The sequence below is a fragment of the Aethalodelphis obliquidens genome, unplaced genomic scaffold (assembly GCF_003676395.1).
Source record: "Aethalodelphis obliquidens isolate GAN/ISIS:26980383/991018 unplaced genomic scaffold, ASM367639v1 scaffold85, whole genome shotgun sequence".
Taxonomy (NCBI): domain Eukaryota; kingdom Metazoa; phylum Chordata; class Mammalia; order Artiodactyla; family Delphinidae; genus Aethalodelphis; species Aethalodelphis obliquidens.
This window is the reverse complement of record NW_020838029.1, coordinates 7,028,641-7,036,121: the sequence shown is the minus strand read 5'-3', so window position 1 is coordinate 7,036,121 and position 7,481 is coordinate 7,028,641. Positions and strand designations below refer to the sequence as shown.

The 7,481-nt window shown below is 36.9% G+C and overlaps 1 non-coding gene across 1 annotated transcript; it reads left to right on the top strand.

Moving 5' to 3' along the window:
- Positions 1–6,581: 6,581 nt before the first annotated feature.
- LOC113613186 (U6 spliceosomal RNA) lies at positions 6,582–6,686 on the top strand. Its single transcript, XR_003430101.1, has one exon. It is a non-coding gene; the product is annotated as a U6 spliceosomal RNA (small nuclear RNA).
- The last annotated feature ends 795 nt before the right edge of the window (positions 6,687–7,481 follow it).

The following is a 7,481-nucleotide window of genomic DNA, read 5'->3' as shown; positions in this document are numbered from 1 at the left end:
AGCTTTAAAAGTTATGAGGAATAGCCAACAGTGTCAAATAGGAAAAAGAGCTTAAGGGAAACAAGGAATGGGAGTGGCAGAGCTTCCGAAATTGTCAATAAAAATATCTGAAGGTTGGGGCTTCCCTGGTGGCACAGTGGTTAAGAATCCGCCTGCCAATGCAGGGGACACGGATTCGAGCCCTGGTCTGGGAAGATCCCACATGCCATGGAACAACTAAGCCCGTGCGCCACAACTACTGAGCCTGTGCTCTAGAGCCCATGAGCCACAACTACTGAGCCTGCGTGCTGCAACTAATGAAGCCCACGCATCTAGAGCCCGTGCTCCACAACAAGAGAAGCCACCACGATAAGAAACCTGAGCACCGCAACAAAGAGTAGCCCCTGCTTGCTGCAACTAGAGGAAGCCCGTGCGCAGCAACGAAGACCCAACGGCAGTCAAATTAATTAATTAATTAATTAATTAATTTAAAAAAATCTGAAGGTTGACAGCTGCAAAGGAAAACTAAATACAAACTAGGTATTAGATGATATTGAGAAATTATACATTTTATTGAGTGTGATAATGTTATTGTGGTTGTATTTAAGTCTTTATCTTTTAAAGATATGAGCCAAAATATTTAAAAGTGAAATGATATATCTAGGATATGCTTTAAAATACTCCAGCAAAGTTTTAATAATAATAATATTAATGATAATAAATGCGAGGGATAAATAAGACAATAATAACAGAGTGTTCGTTATTATCGAAATGGGTGATGGGTTCATCGGGGCTCATTATACTATTCTCTCTTCTTTGTACATGTTTGAAAATTTCCACAATGAAAGGTTTAAAAATGCATAATTTGGTATGACCTCCAAGATATATCGTTAAGACAAAAGCAAGATTCAGAACATGTGGATGGTATGCTATCATTTGGATAAGAAAAAAATTAAAAGAAAGACCATGAATGTTTGCTTGTATATGCATAGAATATCTCTGAAAAGATTCTCAAGAAACTGATAACTTTAGTTGTTTCCTAGAAGGAGAACCTGTATGGCTTGGAACAAGAGTGAGAAGGAGATTTTTAAATTGTATATCCTCTTAAAACGTTTGAAATTTTGAAACTATGTAAATATTCATAAAAGTAAATAACACTAAAAATAAATAATTTCTGATAATATGGTTTTGACTGTTGTACAATAGTTAAGAAAGGATTGCTAAAAAAAATTTAAAAAGAAAAAAAAAGGATTCCTAAAATAAAAGGTATAATGTAGCCAAGAATTTTAATAAGCCTAGAACCAAAATTTCAACTAATTTTACAAAAACATTAGAGGTGGGAAAGAAATATGAGGGGAGAACTATAGGTACTAAATAATTATTGCTATGTACAGAAAAAGTGTAAGTTTAAATATGTTTTTAATATAGGGGTTATTACTCATTGACTAGAAATAAGAACTAGAATTAGAGGGAAAAAAGGAACAAGGACAACTTGATCAGCCAAGCAACCAGACAGATCAATGCAGAAACAGAAGACTTGAACAAGACTATAAACCAGATGGATGCTGGCTCAGGGCTTCTGGATAGCCTCAGGATGGGAGGTGATAGCCAGGGGAACCAACCATGTGATTAGAGGATTGGAACTTTCAGCCCCATCCCCTGACCTCCAAGGGAGAGGGGCTGGAGATTGATGTAATCACCAATGGCCAATGATTGAATCAAACATGCATATCAAACATGCACTCCCAGAAATATCCTAACCAAAGGAGTTTGGAGAGCTTCCAGATTGATGAACATGTGGAGGTACTGAGAGGGTATCGCACCCAGAGGAGTCATGGAAGCTCTGCACTCCTTCCCCCATAACTTTATGTATCTCTTCCATCTGGCTATTTCTGATTTTTATCCTTTTATAACAAACCAGTAATCTAGTAAGTAAACTGTTTTCCTGAGTTCGGTGAGCCATTCTAGCAAGTTATCAAACTCAAGAAGGGGGTTGTGGGAACCTCCAATATGTAGCTGCTTAGTCAGAAACACAAATGACAACCTGGACTTGCAATTGGCATCTGAAGTGGGGGCACACTTGTGGGACTGAGCACTTAAATTGTGGGATCTGATGCTATCTCCAGTTAGATAGTGTCAGAATTGAGTTAAACTATAGAACACCCAGTTGGTGTCCGCTGAGATCTGGAGAATTTCTTGGTGTGGGAAAAACACTCACACATTTGGAATACAGAAGTATTCTATGAGTAGAGTAAATGAGTATGTCCCTTTCACAGACAATCTACCAAAAATGGCCCGTAAAGAAATAGAAAATCTGAAAAGACCTATAACTAGTAAGGAGATTTAGTCAGTAATTGAAGACTTCCCAACAAAGAAACACTCAGGATTAGATGGCTTCACTGGTGAATTCAATCAAACATTTAAAGAAGAATTAATACCAGTACTTCTCATTCTCTTCTAAAAAATTGAAGAGGAGGAAATACTTCATAACTCACTCTATGAGGCCAGCATCACCCTGATACCAAAGCAAGACAAAGACACCACAAGAAAAGAAAACTACAGGCCAACATCCCTGATGAACGATGCAAAAGTCCCCAACAAAATACTAGCAAACTTATTTCAACAGCACATTAAAGGGATCATATACAATGGCCAAGTGGGATTTATCCCTGGGATGCAAGGATGGTTCAACATATGCAAATCAATCAATGTGATATATGATATTAACATAATAAAGGGTTTAAAAATCACATGATCATCTCAATAAATTATATCTATATGTATGTATACACACATACACACACAGTTGTAGGGAAAAAAGTGATCTACAGATTCAGTACAATCCTGATCAAAATTCCAATGGAATTTTTTGCAGAAATAGAAAAATCCATTCTAAAATTCATTTGGAATCTGAAGGGACCCTGAATGGCCACAACAGTCTTGAAAAAATAACAAAGTTGGAGGACTCACACTTCCATATTTCAAAACTACCAACTACTACAAAGCTACAGTAGTCAAGACGTGTGGTACTGGCATAAGGAAAGAAATATAGATCAATGGAATAGAACATACAGCCCAGAAATAAACTTTCACATATATAGTTAATTGATTATCAACAAGGTGCCAGAAGATTCAATAGGAAATTGACAGGCTTTTCAACAAAAGCACAGGCAACAACAACAACAAAATAGATAATTGGAATGTATCAAAATTAAAATCTTTTGTGCATCAAAGGATACTATCGAGGAAGTGAAAAGATAATGTATGGAATGCGAGAAAATATTTTCAAATCATATATCTGATAAGGGAATAATATCCAGAATAGAAAAAGAACTCCCACAACTCAGAACAAAAAAACAAACAGCCCAATTCAAAGATGGGCAAACGGACCTCCCAGGTGGTCCAGTGCTTAAGACTCCAGGCTCCCAATGCAGGGGGCCCGGATTCAATCCCTGGTCAGGGAACTAGATCCCTCATGCCACAACTAAAGATCCCGCGTGCCACAACTAAAGATCTCGCACGTGGCAACAAAGATCCCGCATGCTGCAACTAAGACCTGGCACAGCCAAATAAATAAATATTAAAAAAAAAAAAAGATGGGCAAAGAGCTTGAATAGATATTTTTTCAAAGAGGATATATACAAATGGCCAATAAACACATGAAAATATGCTCAACACATCATTAGGGAAATGCAAATCAAAATTACAATGTGATACAACTTCATACTTATTAGGATGGCTATGATAAAAAATGGAAAATAACAAGTGTTGTTGAGGATGTGAAGAAACTGGAACTCTAGTCAATTTATGACAAAGGAGACAAGAATATACAATGAAGAAAGGACAGTATCTTCAATAAATGGTGTTGGGAAAACTGGACAGCCACATGCAAAAGAATGAAACTAAACCACTATCTTACACCATACACAAAAATTAACTCAAAATGGTTAAGACTTAAACGTAAGACCTGAAACCATAAAACATCCAGAAGAAAATATGCGTGGTAAGCTCCTTGACATTGGTCTTGGTGATGAATTTTTGAATCTGACAGCAAAAGCAAAAGCAACAAAGGCAAAAATCAACAAGTGGGACTACATCAAGCTAAAAAGCTTGTGCACAGCAAAGGAAATTATCAACAAAATGAAAAGGCATCCTATTGAATGGAGAAAATAATTACAAATCATACATCTGAAAAATACAAAGAACTCATACAACTCAATAGCAAAACAAAAAACAATCTGGGCAGAAGATCTGAACAAGACATTTCTCCAGAGAACACATACAGATGACTAACAGGTACATGAAAAGATGATCAACATCATTAATCATCACAGAAATGCAAATCAAAACCACAATGAGATATCACCTCACACTTGTTAAAATGACTATTACAAATAAAAAAACAAACACACACAAAAAACCCAAGAAATAACAATTGTTGGCAAAGATGTGGAGAAAAGGGAACACTTGTGCACTGTTGGTAGGAATGTAAATTGATGCAACCACTATGTAAAACAGTATGGAGGTTCCTCAAAAAATTAAAAATAGGACTACCATATGATCCAGCAGTTCCACTTCTGGGTATTTATCCAAAAAAACCCAAAAATACTAATTTGAAAAGATGTATGCACCCCCATGTTCATTGCAGCATTATTTACAATAGCTCAGATATGGAAACAATGTAACTATCAATGGATGAATGGATAAATAAATATATATTATTCAGTCATTAAAAAGAATGAAATCTTGCAATTTGCAACAACATGGATGGATCTCGAGGGCATTATGCTAAGTGAAATAAGTCATACAGAGAAAGACAAATACCATATGATCTCTCTCATATGTGGAATCTGAAAACAATAACAACAACAACAATCTCCAAGCTTGTTGGAGATTGTTTATTTTATTTTAAAAGATAAAGATTCTTTTTAAAATTTTTTTAAAAATTAAAAATTTTTTTTTATTTTATTTTAAAAAATAAAAATTATTTAAAAAATAAAAATTGTTTATTTATTTTTAAAAAAATAAATTTTTTTTAAAAAGGAAATTGGAACTTTTGTACATTGCTGGTGGAAAGGTAAAAATGTTTGCAGCTACTGTGGGAAATAGTTTGGTGGTTTCTCAGAAAGTTAAACATAGAATTACCATATGATACAAAAACTCCACTCCCAAAGAAATTGAAAGCAAGGACACAAACAGATACTTGTACACCAATGTTCACAGCAGCATTATTCACGATAGCCAAAAGGTAGAAATGACCCAAGTGTCCATCAACAGATGAATGGATAAATAGAATTTGGTATATACATGCAATGGAATATTATTCAGCCATAAAAAGGAATGACATTCTGATATATGCTACAATAAATATGAATCTTGAAAACATTATGCTAAATGAAATAAGACAGAAAAGTTCAAATATTGTACAGTTACACTCATATAAGGTACGTACAATAGGAAAATTCATAAAGACAAAAAGGGGGCTTCCCTGGTGGCGCAGTGGTTAGGAATCCGCCTGCCAAGGCAGGGTACATGGGTTCAAGCCCTGGTCCGGGAAGATCCCACATGCCGTGGAACAACTAAGCCCATGCACCACAACTACTGAGCCTGCACTCTAGAGCCTGCAAGCCACAACTACTGAGCCCACGTGCCACAACTACTGAAGCCTGCACACCTAGAGCCTGTGCTCCACAACAAGAGAAGCCACTGCAATGAGAAGCCCGCGCACTGCAACCAAGAGTAGCCCCCGCTCGCCTCAGCTAGAGAAAGCCCACACGCAGCAACGAAGACCCAACGCAGACAAAAATAAAGATAAATAAATTTATATTAAAAAAAGACAAAAAGTAGAATAGAGTTTACCACAGCTGTTGGGAAGGGACAATGGAGAATTACTGTTTAATAGGTACAGAGTTTCTCTTTGGGATGATGAAAAAGTTCTAGAAATAAATAGTGGTGAAGATTATACAACATTGTGAATGTACTTAATGCCAATGAATTGTACACTTTAAAATGGTAAATTTTGTTACATATTTTTTGCCATAAAAAATGCAAAAAGAAAATCAAAGGCCAAAGGAGAAATTCAGAAAATATATTTCAACCCACATAACAGAGGCCTGATTTACCTAGAATACAAACAGCTTTTACAAAGCAATAAAAAAGAGAAATAGAAATAGAAAACTAGGCAAAGGACATGAGCAATACACACACACACACACACACACACACACACACACACACACGAAAAGAAATATATGTGACTTCTAAGTATATTAGAAAGCTTAGGGAATTCCCTGGTGGTCCAGCGGTTAGGACTCTGCACTTCCACTGCAGGGGGGACGTGTTCAATCCCTGGTTGGGGAAGTAAGATACACATGCCACACAGCGCAGCCAAAAAAAACCAAACAAACCAAAAAAAGCTTAACCCTACTCATGATAAAAAGATTGTGTTAAGATACCACTCTTTTCCTAGAAAGATGGCAATATCAGAAAGTTTGATAATATATTGTTTTGGCGAGGCTGTGGAGAAACACTCTCATATTCTGTTGTTGGATTGTAAATTGGTATATTTTTTGTAAGGCAACTTATCAAAAAAATTTTAAAGTGTGCTCACTTTGGCAGCACACATAGTAAAATTGGAACGATACAAAAGATTAGCATGGCCCCTGCGCAAGGATGATATGCAAATTCGTGAAGCGTTCCATATTTTTGAATGCATGTATAACTGAATCACTTTGCTGTACACCTGAAACTAACACAACATTGTAAATCAACTATACTCCAATAAAAATTTCTTAAAAAAGAAAAGAAAATTTAAGTACATATGCCTTTTTATTGGTAAGTAACAGAAAACCCAACTCCAATAGGCTTAAACAATAAAGAGGATTTAGGGCTTCCCTGGTGGCACAGTGGTTGAGAGTCCACCTGCGGATGCAGGGGACACGGGTTCATGCCCCGGTCCGGGAAGATCCCACATGCCGCAGAGCGGCTAGGCCTGTGAGCCATGGCCGCTGAGCCTGCGCGTCCTGAGCCTGTGCTCCGCACCGGGAGAGGCCACAACAGTGAGTAGGCCCGCGTACTGCTAAATAAATAAATAAAGAGGATTTATCAGTTCAAATAACTGCAAATTCCAGGGGATGAGTGAGCTCTGAAATTGGTTTGATTTTGTGGATCAACAATATCACCAGGGACCTAATTTCCTTCCATCTGTCAGTTCAGTCATCCAAAGTGCGAGTCCCTTCTTGGTAGCAAAAGGGCTGCAGCACTTGAAGTCTTCACATCAGCTACACCATACTGTCCAAAAGAAGAGACAAAGCTGGCTTTTGTTCTCTCTCAGAAGAGCAAAGAAAAACAAAAACAAAAAGAAACCCTTCTTCCCCCAAATACTTCAAAAAATATCCTCTAACATTTCACTGACTTGCATCATTGGCCCATTCCTGAAATTTCCCCTTGACAGGACAATAGTATGCATTGATTGGCTAAGGCCTGGGTTGCTTGAACCAATA